Raw genomic sequence first — 14557 nt, 5'->3', positions numbered from 1 at the left:
CTATTCTATACCAGCAGGTTCGTTAGTTGAGATCGAAAAGTTTCCCTTCTGTTCGTGTTCAGTGGAGAGGTCAGCCTACTGAGGCATCAACCTGGGAGTTTGAGTCCGATATTTGGAGCCATTATCCCCATCTTTTCTCTGACTTAGGTACTTTCTTCTTATGTCCATTCGAGGACGAACGATTATTTTAGAGGTGGAGGATATGATGACCTGAAAGGTCATCACTTGTTTTAGAATAAATTCTGTGTTCTGAGGCCTAAAAACCTCCTTTTGTCTCACCTCGATTTGCGTGTGTAGTCTAGGTGTGTAACCGAAAAGCCTTTATGTGAAAACCTGTGAAAAATGAGGAATTTTGCTTTTAAAATGAATTTAGCTTGACTTCGGTCAACATTTGGGTGAATGGACCGGACCTATGATTTGACGGTCCCGGAGGGTCCGTAGGAAAATATAGGACTTGGGCGTATGCCCGGAATCGAATTCTTAGGTCCCAAGCCCGAGAAATAAATTTTTGAAAGAAATTATTTTACTGAAAATATAAGAGTTTTTGAAAATTTGATTATATTTGAAATTTATGGTATTGGGCTCATATTTAGGTTCCGAAACCCAGTACAGGTTCAATATGACATTTAGGATGCGTCTGTAAAATTTGGTAAGAAACGGAAGTCGTTTGATGTGATTCGAAACCGTAGTTGTGAGATTTGAAGCTTTGGAAGTTTTAAGATTTTTCCTTGATTTCTATGCTAAATTCGTTGTTTAAGATGTTATTTTGGCGATTTGATCGCACGAGTAAGTCGGTAGGATGTTTTTGAGGTAGTGTAAATGTTTGGTTTGGAGCCCCGATGGCTCGGGTGAGTTTCGGATGGGTTTTAAGATGTTTTTAAACTTGAAATGTTGCAGGTTTTCCGTTTTTGGTGCACAGAGATTTTGGGCTTTGCGTTCACGTGGCTTTACTCGCGAACACGGAAGACAATATTCCTCAGGTGAAAAATTGTTCTTCGTAGACGCAGAGCTTGGCTCCGCGAACTCGAGGCTGTGGGGGGAGTACCCTTTGTGAACGTATCCAGTCCCTCGCGAACGCGTAGGGTTAGTGGCCTGGGGGAGGGATTTCAAATTTACTCTACACGAACGCGGCCACCCGACCGCGAACGCGATGGCTCTGGGAGCTGAAGCTCCGCGAATGCGAGTCTATGATCGCGAACACGATGGCCAGCAAGGCCTGACCCATCACGAACGCGACAGGCCTGCCCAGTTATTTTGAAACAGTAGCAAAATGGGATTTCTTGAAAACTTCATAACGTTTTCACTTAAATTCGAACTTGGGCGATTTTTGAAGAGGGATTCCATCACAAAACCATAGGTATGCGTTCTTAGACTTGATTTCTTCAATTTTCATTAACACCCATTAGATTTCTTGGCCTAAATCATGTTCTTTCGGGTAGAAACTGGGGATTTGGGTAGAGTTAGAGATTTTTGAATAATTGGAATTTAGACCTCATTTTGGGGTCGAATTCCGAAACTAATTACATATTCGGGATAGTGGGTGAATGGGTGATCGGATTTTGGTCCGAACCTCATATTTTGACCAAGCGGGCCCGGGGTCGCTTTTTGACTTTTGGGAAAAATGATAGAAAATCGATAACTTAGCATTGGGATTGAATTATTTAGCATTTATTGATTTTATTAAATTAATTTGGACTAGATACAAGTAATTTGGAGGCGAATTCTAAAGGAAAAGCGGTGTTTGAGGCTTGAGTTGGCTGTGGAAGTTTGAGGTAAGTGTTTGGTCTAACCTTAGCTTGAGGGATTAGGAGTTGTGTCTTATTTGCTACATGACAACTGTGGATTACGATGTATAGGCATGGTGATGAGTATCTATACATCGGTGTCAAGCATGCTCGTGAGTCTTGTATTGTAACTGTTATGACTCCGTTGTGGTTTATTTCGTGCTTCATATGAGGATTATATTATTGTTCCTTTGTCGGGATGTTGCTATATTATTGGTCCCTTTCCGGGATGTTGTTGTTATATTATGGTTCCCTTGCCGGGATGTTGTTATTTTATTGTTCCCTTATCGGGATGTTGTTGTTATACTATTGTTCTTTGCTAGAATGTTGTTGTTATATTATTGTTCTCTTGCTGTGATTATTTTATGATTGGTGTTGATAAATGAAATGAGAGTTGGTTGAACTCCTGCAACTGTACTATATGAAATGGGAGCGGGTTGTATGCCTGCAACGGTACTATATGACATGGGAGCGGGTTGCACGCCTGCAACGGTACTATATGAAATGGGAGCGGGTTGTACGCCTGCAACAGTACTATATGAAATGGGAGCGGGTTGCACGCCTGCAACGGTATTACAGATGTACTTGTTTCTTATTTCCTTATCTTTTATTGGTATTTGATTTATGGTGTTCCTTACATTTCTCTACTGTTATTCTGATATTACCTATTACTCCTCGCAACATGTTTCCCCCGCCCAACTTTAGTTGTAATTATCTGCCTTTATTTCCACTGTATATGATTTAACTGCACATGTTTATTTGGTAGTCTAGTCCTAGCCTCGTCATTACTTCTCCGAGGTTAGGTTAGGCACTTACCAGCACATGGGGTCGGTTGTGCTGATACTACACTCTGCACTGTGTGCAAATACTGATACCAGAGCGTTTGGACCGCAGTGAGGGTGTTGTCTTCAGTCTATTCAGGCGACCCGAGGTAGTCCTGCAGACGTCCGCGGGCCTTGGCATCTCCTCCTATCTTTTTCTCTTTCTGTTTTTACTTATTCAGAGACAGACTTGTGTATTTCCATTCAGACCTTATTTGTAGTATTCTTAGATAGTCCGTGACTCGTTATACCAAATTCTGGATAGTATTGTACTTCAGATTATATAGTAGTGTTTGGTTGAACTATTAAGTTTTTCGTCTTCCGCATTTCTGGTTATTTAATTTATTCCGCTGTTTAATCATTTAATACTTTGAATTGTTGAGCATGTTTAATAAAAAGGGTCATGAATTTATAATACTCGGCTTGCCTAGCTTTCACGAGTAGGCACCATCACGATTTTCGAGAGTGAGAAATCCGGGTTGTGACACATTGTTAGGATGAACTATGTTTTAATTGTATTGTAATTCTTGAATAACTCTCGGCAACTTAAACTTGAATTTTTGATGATATGGATTTTGGGAACTTATGTGTTTAATATGATGAATATTTTACTTATTTAATTGTCTATATTTTGTGCTAATATTATTATGATGGGTGCTTGATTGCATAAGGGTGAAGTAAAAAGGATATAAATGTGGAATTAAAGAATTAATATTAAAAATATTATAATTATGATGGTATAGACTAATATAATGGTAAATTTGTTACAGTTACGGCGATTGCTAACCACTATGATAAGCAAACTAAACAACCATTTTAGCAATGCAGATTGTGGCGGTTACCTCTACATATTACAACGGTTAAGCCGTAACCGCCGCATTATACCTTTTGGCAGAAGTGATTATGGAGGGTCTTCAAGCTGCCATCAAGGAGAATTATGGCGATTCCAAACCACGGCAATATGCCTAATAAACGCCGCAATTACTCTCTTTTTTTGTAGTGACAATAAGGTGTCTTTGTCCCATCATCCTTGTATTCTTTGTGACGGAGTTTTCTTTACAGGTTTTTTGGTTGCCGCATCACAAAATTAGTAAATCTACACTCTTGTCATTATTTTTAAATTTTATTAAGATATTCATATATGTTTCCAGCTGACGTTGCTTGATTTTCCAATTAAACCACAAGAATCAGTAGTTTCTGTGAAATATATTAGACTTTATAACATTACTCTTGTCTTACAACTATATATTATATTTGGTGCTTCAACTTCTAAAGGATATATATTAGATAGGAAAAAAGGTTTGTACATTACAACTATATATTGTGTTTGCATCTATTCTGCTAGCTACTAGAGGATACCTTACAATGGCAAATGAAGAAGAGCTAGGAAAGTTGTGCATACCCTATTAGCAAGTTGAAGATATATGCTACAGAATGGGTAATCAAAGTTTTAGTCATTCGATAAGGCTTAATAAGGGAATACAAAAATGAGAACGATGAAGGTGTACGTTAGCAGCTAATATTCGTTGATAAAGAGGTAACTTTATTTAATAGTTTCTTATATTCACCATTCAATACACTGCCACCTTTGGTGACTCTATTGCTTGTCCGTCTTGATACAGGGAACAAAAATACAAACTACTCTTTTCAATAACGACGTTCAGGTATGGAAGAATTTTTTTGACCAAAATAAAAGCTACTACATTATAAATGGAAAGATAATAGGAACAAAACCAAACTTCTTATCTATGCACAAGGACCTCGAAGTAGCATTTAATACCAATATAGAAGTAATACAGTGCAACACCGAATTTATGTCTCAACAATTCTCCAATGGTTTTATTTATTTGGACGAGTCAGTACAGTTCACTAATGAGACTTTATTTGGTAAATACCTACATATAGTTATTGAGTATTTTGCAGCAACAATTATTAAATATTTAATATATTTTTTTAAGATGTGGTTTACATTGTAATAAAAGTGAAAGCGCTAAATGGAGAAGGAAGAAGCAGAAGGCGAGAAGTGAGAGTTACGAACGAAAAGCAAGTTACCACCAATTACTCGTCACCCATGATTTAAACTTTACTACCTGCAGTATTGATGGGTCCATCCCATGTTAAATAAAGATAACTTCCGTTGGCAAAGGCTGCACCGACCAAATTCAAGCTTGTCAAACAAATATTTTTGTGGCAAGGAAAAGTAAAAAACGGAAGGAAGACAAGTTTGGTTTGCTATTCTTTTTATGTCACCCATGATATCTTTGAGAGGTTCTTCACCTTTATGAATAAGGAAGTGTTCCTTCATTTGTAAAACACACCAACAAAGAGAGAAAGAAAGAGTGTGGCATCACAGACATGGTATAAGAAAATAGTATGTGAGAAAAATAGAGAGTGAGTGATATTGTAGTAAGTGAGAATATCAAAAGAGCGTTATTTTTTTGAGTGTTATAGTGGTTTTTGTAGTATTTTACTCGGACTTATAAAGTGTAAAATTCCGTGCTATAGTGATGTCAGTTGCTCCTCTCAGGGCCGTGGTTTTTCTCTTATTCAAAAGGGTTTTCTACGTAAAATATTTGGTGTCGTTGTCACTCTTTTATTCTTGTTAATTACCGTATCTCGATGCTACGTTATTATTCCGCTTTCATTACCGTAAATATTATTTATGTGGGGGTTTATTCCTAACAACTGATATCAGAGGACATGTTCTGCTTGCTCACAGAAGTACTATTCACTATCGGTAATACAATACTCGATGAAAAAAATATCCAGAGTAAAGTACGAGGTAGAAAAATTCAACTATGACAACCCGTCCGGTCTTCTTAAGAATTAACACCCCGATTCCCTATTAACTACTTTTTTCGTGTTTATTCCTGCTATTTTAATTTGCCGGAATGTTCGGTTTTGAGTTTCGGAGAGTTTTGGGACACATAATCCCTAAATAAAAGTGTTTGAAATTTGACCGTAGTCGAAACAGTATGAAGACGGCCTCGGAATGGAATTCCGATGGTTCTGTTAGCTCCATTAAGTGATTTCTGGCTTAGGGGCGTGTTTGGATTGTGTATTGGAGGTACGTAGCTAATTTAGGCTTGAAATGCCAAAAGGTTAAATTTTGAAGTTTCCGGTTCGATAGTAAGATTTTGATCCGAGGGTCGGAATAGAATTCTGGAAGTTGGAGTAGCTCCGTAGTGTTGAATGTGACGTGTGTGCAAAATTTCAGGTCATTCGGACAAGGTTTGCTAGACATTTTGATCGAAAGTGTATTTTTAGAGTTTTGGTGTTCTTAGACTTGAATTCGTGGTTGATTCATCGTTTCGATGTTGTTTTAGGTGTTTAAAGGATTGGTATAAGTTGAGGTCCTGGGGGCCTCGGGATGGTTTCAGAAGGTTGTCGGAAGAATTCGGAGTTGTTTGAGCAGCTTTAGCTGCTGATCTTCTGTCATAACCGCACCTGCGGTTGGGTCCCACAGGTGCGTTGCCGCAGAAGAGGCATTTGTCATAGTAGAAGCGGAAATACGAAGGAATAGTGGGAGCCGCAGAAGCGGGAGATTTACCGCAGAAGCGGTACCGCATCTGCATATGGTGAGTCGCAGGTGCGGAAGGCTGAGCTTAATGATTTGTCGCAGATGCGACCCTTGTTCCGCAAAAGCGGGACCGCAGAAGCCCTTTAACTGGGTAGAACATATAAATACTTGCCTTCGCGAATTTGAGTTATTTTCACCTCTTTTCAAACGGGAAGAAGCCTATGAGGAGCATTTTCAAGGGAGATTATCATAGGAATTCCTTGGGGTAAGGTCTTTGGTCACTAAACTCGTTATTGAGGTGATTTTTATCATTATAAGCATGAAAATTAAGGAAAATTAGTGGTAGTTTGGGGGTTAGGGCTTGATTAATTAGAGACCTTTGAGTGATGATTGAGGGACCATGAGGTCCGGTTTTGGTAATTTTGGTATGACTGAACTCGTGAGAGTGTGAGAATTCTAGAAATATAAATTTTACCCGATTTCGAGATGTGTGCCTGAGGGGCATTTTGATCATTTTACCTAATTTCACGTATTAACTTAGAATTTCTTTGTAAAATTAGTTATTTGAAGTGTTATTTACATTATGAAATTGAATTGAATAGATTTGGGTCATTTGGAGTCTAGTACTCGTGGCAAGAGCGTGGTTTCAGATTGATTTGAGCTGGTTCGAGGTAAGTGGCTTGCCTAACCTTGTGTGAGGGACATTCCCCTTAGGATTTGGTATTGTGGTAATTGAAATGCCTTGTACGTGAGGTGACAAGTGCGTACTTGTGCTAATTGTTGAAAAAACATTTTCTACTAAAGTAGCTTTAATTGTGTCTTTCCTTTCTTGCTTACTCTATTTGAAATTTTAGCCTACTATTAGCTTAGAAAAGCAAGTTTAATTGACTTAATTGTTTTATTGCTTAAACTGCCTTGATTGTATTATGTGAAGCATGTTAGGTTAGAATTACTTGTTTTACTTGGTACGAAATTGAGCTTAGTTGAGTATTCTTTGTGTTGTTGTTGTGTGTTTTACTTTGGGACTACGGGATGGCATCCCGGGAGATCCCCTATACGTACTTATGATTTGAGTTGAGGTGCGGGATACCGAGAGATCCCTAGCACGTATATTGAGGATACCAAGAGATCCTCGGGATACCAGGAGATCCCTAGCACATTGAGGATACCAAAATATCCTTGGGATACTAAGAGATCCCTAACATATATTGACGATACCAAGAGATCCTCAGGCTACCAAGAGATCCCTGGCACATATAGAGGGTACTAAGAGATCCTCGGGATACTGAGAGATCCCCGGTTAGTTGCTTTGTGAAGAGTGGTATTTCTTGTGATTGTTTTTGCCTCTATTTCAGTTGTAGTTATCTTTATTATCCTGTTTTAATTCTTATCGTTATCTTTCAACTGTAATGCTCTATCTTATACTGTCACACTGTATATTTTTATTTAATCTCAGTAGGGCCCTGACCTTCTTCGTCACTACCTGGCCGACGTTAGGCTTGGCACTTACTGAGTACCGCTATGGTATACTCATGCCCCTTCTGTGTATGTTTTTCATGTGCAAATCCAGGTACCTCCACATAGACTTATCACGCTTGAGACAATGCATTTGTAGAGACTCTGAGGTATATCTGCCGCGTCCGCAGACCGAAGAGTCCCTTTCTACTCTCCCTTTTAAGTATTAGCCCTTCTATATTTTTCTTTCCTTGTTAGATATTCTGGAGTTAGATACTGGTAGACATTCAAAGGCTTGTGTTCATGAGATTCCGGGTTTTGGGAAATGTATTAGTTTTTTTTAGAGTTGATGTTGTGTATGCCGAGAGACACTTTTAAACGTTGTTTTATTTCACTATTTCAGCTTTTAATTGTTTTCTTCCGCAAATTGGTTTAGTTTCCGCATTGTTAGGCTTACCTAGTCGTCGAGACTAGGTGTCGTCACGATGGTTCACAGAGGGCGAACCGGGGTCGTGACATCAACGGAGATAGAGGTTTCTCAACATGGCAAAGAAGGATGAAGGGTTTGCTCATCCAACAAAGATTACACAAGGTACTAGATGTTGATGCCAAAAAGCCCGATACCATGAAAGCTGAGAATTGAGTTGACATGGATGAAAGGGCTGCTAATGCAATTAGGTTGCATTATCAGATGATGTGGTAAATAACATCATTGATGAAGAAACCACATGTGGCATTTGGACAAGGTTGGAAAGCATATACATCTCCAAAATGCTGACAAATAAATTGTACCTGAAGAAGCAGTTATGCGCCCTACATATGGGTGAAGGTATACATTTTTTGTCACATTTAAATATGTTTAACAGACTAATCACACAGCTCGCCAACTTCGGAGTGAAAATAGAGGAAGAAGATAAAGTTATCTTGCTATTGAACTCGTTACCATCTTTGTATGATAATTTGGCAACAATCATCCTACAAGATAAGACTACTATTGAGTTGAAAAATGTCACATCGGCTCTTATACTCAATAAGAAGATGGGAAAGAAGCCTGAAAATCAAGGACATGCTCTTATCATAGAAGGTAGAGGCTAGAGTTATCAAAGTAGTTTGAGCAACTACGATCGATCCGGAGCTCGTGGGAAGTCTAAGAACCAATCCAAATCAAGAGCCAGAAATTGCTATAATTGTAATCAACTAGGTCACTTCAAAAGAGATTGCCCAAATCCAAGGAAGGGCAAAGGTGAAACCAGTGGCCAGAAGAATGACGACTACATAACCTCCATGGTGCAAAATAATGATAATGTTGTTCTCTTCATAAATGACGAACAAGAATGTATGCACTTGGGAGATAGAGAGTTAGAATGGGTGGTTGACACAACGAAATCTTACCATGCCACACCGATAAGAGATCTTTTTTGCAGATGTGTAGCAGGTGATTTCAGCATTGTGAGAATGGGTAACACAAATTACTCAAAGACTGCAGGGATTGGTGACATTTGTATCAACACAAATGTCGGATGCACGTTGGTTCTAAAGGACGTGCGGCGTGTACCTGATTTGAGGATGAACTTGATCTTTGGAATTGCTTTGGACCGAGATGGGTACAAGAACTATTTTGCAAATAAAAAATGGAGACTCACCAAAGGATCATTGGTGATTGCAAAGGGAGTTTCTCGTGGCACGTTGTACAGGACAAATGCAAAAATATGCCGAGGTGAATTGAACGCGGCACAAGATGAGATTTTTGCAAATTTGTTGTAAGGCCCCATAAAATTTCACCAAGGAATTCATGTTTTATGGTACCAAGGTATGGCAATGTGTACAGGAGTAGTAGTTAATCTTCGCGGTGAGCTTGCAAGCTGCGGTACAAACTTTTTGAGTTGTAGAATGCATTGAAGAAGTTGGTGGACTTTTTGGCAGAAGAAGGCAGTTCCACGGTCAAGTTCGCGACTACAGACCACTCTGCGGGCCGCATATCCATCGCGGAGTTGGGTAGAAAGTTTGTAGAAATTTGAAGGACGTTTTGTAGTCATTTACGCGATCGCACATCTGTTTCGTGGTCTGCATTTTCCATCATAGATTTGGCATGAGGAATTTTGTTAGGTTATTTTGCGATCCATTTTGTGGCCGCATAACTGGTCTACGGACCGCAGACTTGTTGCAGACCGATCCAGACCAGCCCAATTCTTGGCATCATTTTCGCGGCCCAGTTTGCGAGTCGCATATTTGTTATGTAGTCCATTCTGTGACCGCAGACCTGAGTTCAAAGGGTCCATTTTATTATTTTTATAACCTGACCCCATTTTGATAAATAGCCTTAGAGGTTCATTTTGAAGCAGATTTCTGATGATTTTAGAGAAAGGTAAGAGCATTTTAGAGAGAGAAGGAGAAAATCTAACATTCTAACCATCCAATCTTGTACCAATCTTCAAGAATCAAGGAAGTCAATCACTAGATTATCATTTATCCGGGTAAGCCCTACTCTTAAGCTTTCATGCAAAAATTATGAGTTCAAGTATATCGTGGGGTTAGAAATAGGCCATGCATGACAATAGGTTGTAGTATGTGGGGTTAATGAACCATTTTGGATAGTTTCTTGTTGAAATTGGTTGAGGGAGGAAGGGATTACCATTGTAGAGCTTTGTAGTCCATCTTTCATGCTAAGTGTTTGACAAAATTCCTAAGAGAGTTACACCATGGGAATCCTTCAAATTATTAACCGATTTTCGCTATCTTCCTATAGATTTTATTGCTAGAAGTGTTGGGGGCGTTGTAGTAACTTAAGAAAAGCTCAAATAAGGTATGTTGTCTAAACTTCTTTCTTAGAATCAGATTTCATGATATCCTCGTAAGTTTCAAGTATGGTTGGCCCAAGTTCCTAATTCCCATGTTCCGCATTATTCTGTATAATGTTACTATTCTAGATAAACTTGTGTTGAAAGATATGTACTAGAAATGTATACCAAGTGTTGCCATCGTATTGTGCACTCCTTCGGAAATGTATTCAAATATGACCAACGTGTCAGAATATTATTTCAATCATGTTTTTATTGCAAGTTGTTATGCCAAGTTGTGGAAGAAAACTCAATATGCTAGGATTCTTATTGTTTATATGCATATCAAACCTCGGTTTCCAAGTGTCCTTATTGTTGATAAACTATGACTATGTTAAAGGTAAAAAGGTGGAAGTGAGATATAAAAAATGGCCATGGTTGTTGTAACTAGTACGTTTGATCTGTAGTTATATGTAAACTATAAATCACCATGCCCTCCCTTACAAATATTTTCAATGTGATTCGAGTTCTTACATACTCAAGATTTGAAATTGTGTATTGCCTTTTGTGAAGAACTATTTAAAAAGGTATGGTGTATTACTAGCTTATGATTTTTAACTTGTGTTGTGATTACACGTCATTGCGCTCCATACTTTGAAAAGGGATCTAATATGTTTAAAGACTTCATTACTAATGAACTTAAAGTTGTGATTTTCGGAATATTCTATATGTTGATGTTTGATGGTAATCCTTGAAAGGAAAATAAAGTGTGGAATATGAAATATGATCACTATGCTATGAAAGAAGAATCATAAGTATGACCAAGAGAGCCAAGAAAATAATAATGTTGTGAATGATTGAAAAGTACTAATGAAGCTATATATACAATATGAAAGGTTGTAATGTGAATGTATTTGTACTTTGGTTTCCTTTGTGTGAAAAATAAAATATTTTTGGGAGTATCATCAGCAAACCGAGGAAGGGTGGGTCGTAAGGTCCACACCTAAAACTACACATGCCGGTATAAGAGTAGATTGTGATTGTTCCCCTTATCTGGGATGAGATTGAAATATACCCCTTAATTGGGATGAGATTGTTGATAGCCCTGGATTTAATGTCGAATCACATGACATATGTGGGGAGATGACCCAGCCGGTCGGGCGGTGATCGAATGCCATGTTGCGCACATGGTGGTTCCTACTCTTGGTAACACCTTTTTTTTCCGCATCACATATCTAACCACATTGTTCGTGGGAGATGGTCTAGCCGATCGAGCGTGATTGGATTCCGTGCTAAAAACACGGTGTTATATTGGTGCTAATGATCTCCCAACCAAAAGAATATATTATTTTTATATTTTGAAAATCATTATATTTTAACTAGGCATTTGGATATCGTTGATTGTTACTTGTTTCTTCCATGGTGTTTCCCCTATGATATTGGCGTCCTATTTCGAAAGAGGACATTTGACTTTACATACTAGTACTATTCCACATGTACTAACGTCCCTTTTGTTGGAAGCGCTGCATCTTCAATGGATGCAGGTGGTTTATCAGTAGGCAGCTTTGGTCCTCATTAGCAGTCACTCTCTATTCAGCAGGTTTTTGTGAGCCCTACTCTACTCCGGGCCCGATGTCACTTGATGTTGTACTTTGTATTTTGAGGTATAGTCGGGGCCTTGTCGCCGGCACTTCCATATTACTCTTCGGTTGTAGTTAGAGGCTCCGTATACATAGTGTGGCTGGTGTTTGATGTTGGGAATTGAACTAGAAGTGTTGGTACTTTGGCATACATGTTTTCATCATATCTATAAACTTGTAATGATTTTGGAAATTGAAGGCATCGAGTAGGCCTGCTTAGCCAGGTTATCTCAGTTGAGCGTCGGTTGCGCTTCCCGAGGTTGGGGCATGACATTTATGGCACAAAAGAATGAGACACATGAGGGAGAAAGGATTGCAGATTCTTGCCAGGAAATCACTCATATCTTTTGCCAAAGGCACAACAATAAAACCTTGTAACTACTATTTATTTGGTAAGCAGCATAGGGTCTCATTTCAGATATCGTCTAAAGAAAATTGAATATGCTTGATTTGGTATATTCTGATGGTTTTGGTCCAATGGAAATTGAATTGATGGGTGGTAACAAATATTTTGTTACTTTTATTGATGATGTTTCACGTAAATTGTGGATTTATTTCCTGAAAACCAATGATCAGGTGTTTCAAGTTTTCTTGAAGTTTCATGCTCTGGTAGAAATAAAGATAGGACAAAAGCTAAAATGTCTCCAAAATGACAATAGATGTGAGTACGCTTAAAGGGAATTTGAAAATCACTGTTCAAGTCACGAGATCAAACATGAAAAAATAGTTCCTGGAACCCCACAACATAATGGCGTAGCCAAAAGGATGAACCACACCATTGTGGAGAAGGTGAGAAGCATGCTCAGAAGGACTAAACTGCCTAAGTCATTTTGGGGTGAAGCAGTTCACACAGCTTGTTACCTGATCAATAGGAGTTCACCAGTTCCGTTGGCGTTTTACATTGCAGAGAGAGTTTGAACCAACAAGGAGGTGTCCTACTCGCATCTGAAGGTGTTCGGTTGCAGAGCTTTTGCACATGTACCAAAGGAGCAGAGAACAAAGTTGGATGACAAATCTATTCCCTGCATATTCATCGGATATGGAGATGAAGAGTTCGGATATAGATTGTGGGATCTTGTAAAGAAGAAGGTCATCAGAAGCAGAGATGTAGTCTTTCGAGAAAGTGAAGTTGGAACTGTTGATGATATGCTAGAGAAGCCAAGAATGGTATAATTCCTAACCTTGTTACTTTTCCTTCTACTTCTAACAATCCCATAAGTACAGAAAGTAGGACCGATGATGTTACCGAGCAGGGGGAGCAACCTGATGAGGTTATTGAGTAGTGGAAGCAACTTAATGATGATGTCGAGCAAGTGGAGTACCCTACTCAGGATGAAGAACAACCTCAACCTCTGAGGAGATCAGAAAGGCCAAGGGTAGAGTCATACAGGTACCCTTCCACAGAATATGTCCTTATCAGTGATGAAGGGGAGCCAAAAAGTCTTATAGAGGTGATGTCCTATCTAGAAAAGAGCCAGTGGATGAAAGACATACAAGAGGAGATGGAATCTCTACAGAAAAATGGAACGTACAAGCTGGTTAAACTTTCAAAGGGTAAAAGACCACTCAAATGTAAGTAGGTCTTTAAACTCAAGAAAGATGGAAATGGCAAGCTGGTCAGATACAAAGCTTGATTGGCGGTTAAAGGCTTCGAACAGAAGAAAGGTATAGGTTTTGGAAAACATTTCTTGATTGTTGTCAAAATGACTTCTATTCGAACAATTTTGAGCTTAGCAGCTAGCCTAGATCTTGAAGTGGAGCAGTTGGATGTGAAAAATAGATTTCTTCAGGAGATTTATATGGAGTAGCCAGAAAGATTCGAAGTAGCTGGAAAGAAATACATTGTGTGCAAATTGAATAAGAGTCTTTATGGATTCAAACAGGTACCAAGGCAATGGCACATGAAGTTTGACTCATTCATGAAAAGTCAAACATACATAAAGACCTTTTCTGATCCATGTGTATACATTAAAAGATTTTTTGATAATAACTTTATTATATTATTGTTATATGTGGATGACATATTGATTATAGGACAACACAAGGAGCTGATTGCAAAGTTGAAGAGAGATTTGCCCAAGTCATTTGATATGAAGGACTTGGGCCCAGCACAACAAATTCTACGGATGAAGATAGTTCGGGAGCGGACAAGCAGAAAGTTATGGCTATCTCAGGAGAAGTACGTAGAAAGTGTACTGCAACGCTTCAACATGAAAAGTGCTAATCCAGTCAGCACACCTCTTGCTGGTCATATGAAGTTAAGAAAGAAGATGTGTTCTACAACAATGGAGGAGAAAGGGAACATGGCTAGAGTTCCTTATTCTTCAGCAGTTGGAAGCTTGACGTATGCAGTGGTATGTACCAGACCTGATATTGCTCATGCAGTTGGTGGTGTTAGCAGATTCCTTGAAAATCATGAAAAGGAACATTGGGAAGCAGTCAAGTGGATACTCAGGTACCTAAGAGGTCCAATGGAAATTGACCTGATCTTGAGGGGCTACACAAATGCTGATATGGGGTGATCTTGATAATCGTAAATCTACTACAAGATACTTGTTCA

Source organism: Nicotiana sylvestris, chromosome 10 (genome assembly GCF_000393655.2).
Source record: "Nicotiana sylvestris chromosome 10, ASM39365v2, whole genome shotgun sequence".
NCBI classification, from domain to species: domain Eukaryota; kingdom Viridiplantae; phylum Streptophyta; class Magnoliopsida; order Solanales; family Solanaceae; genus Nicotiana; species Nicotiana sylvestris.
Note: the sequence above shows the minus strand (reverse complement) of the source record.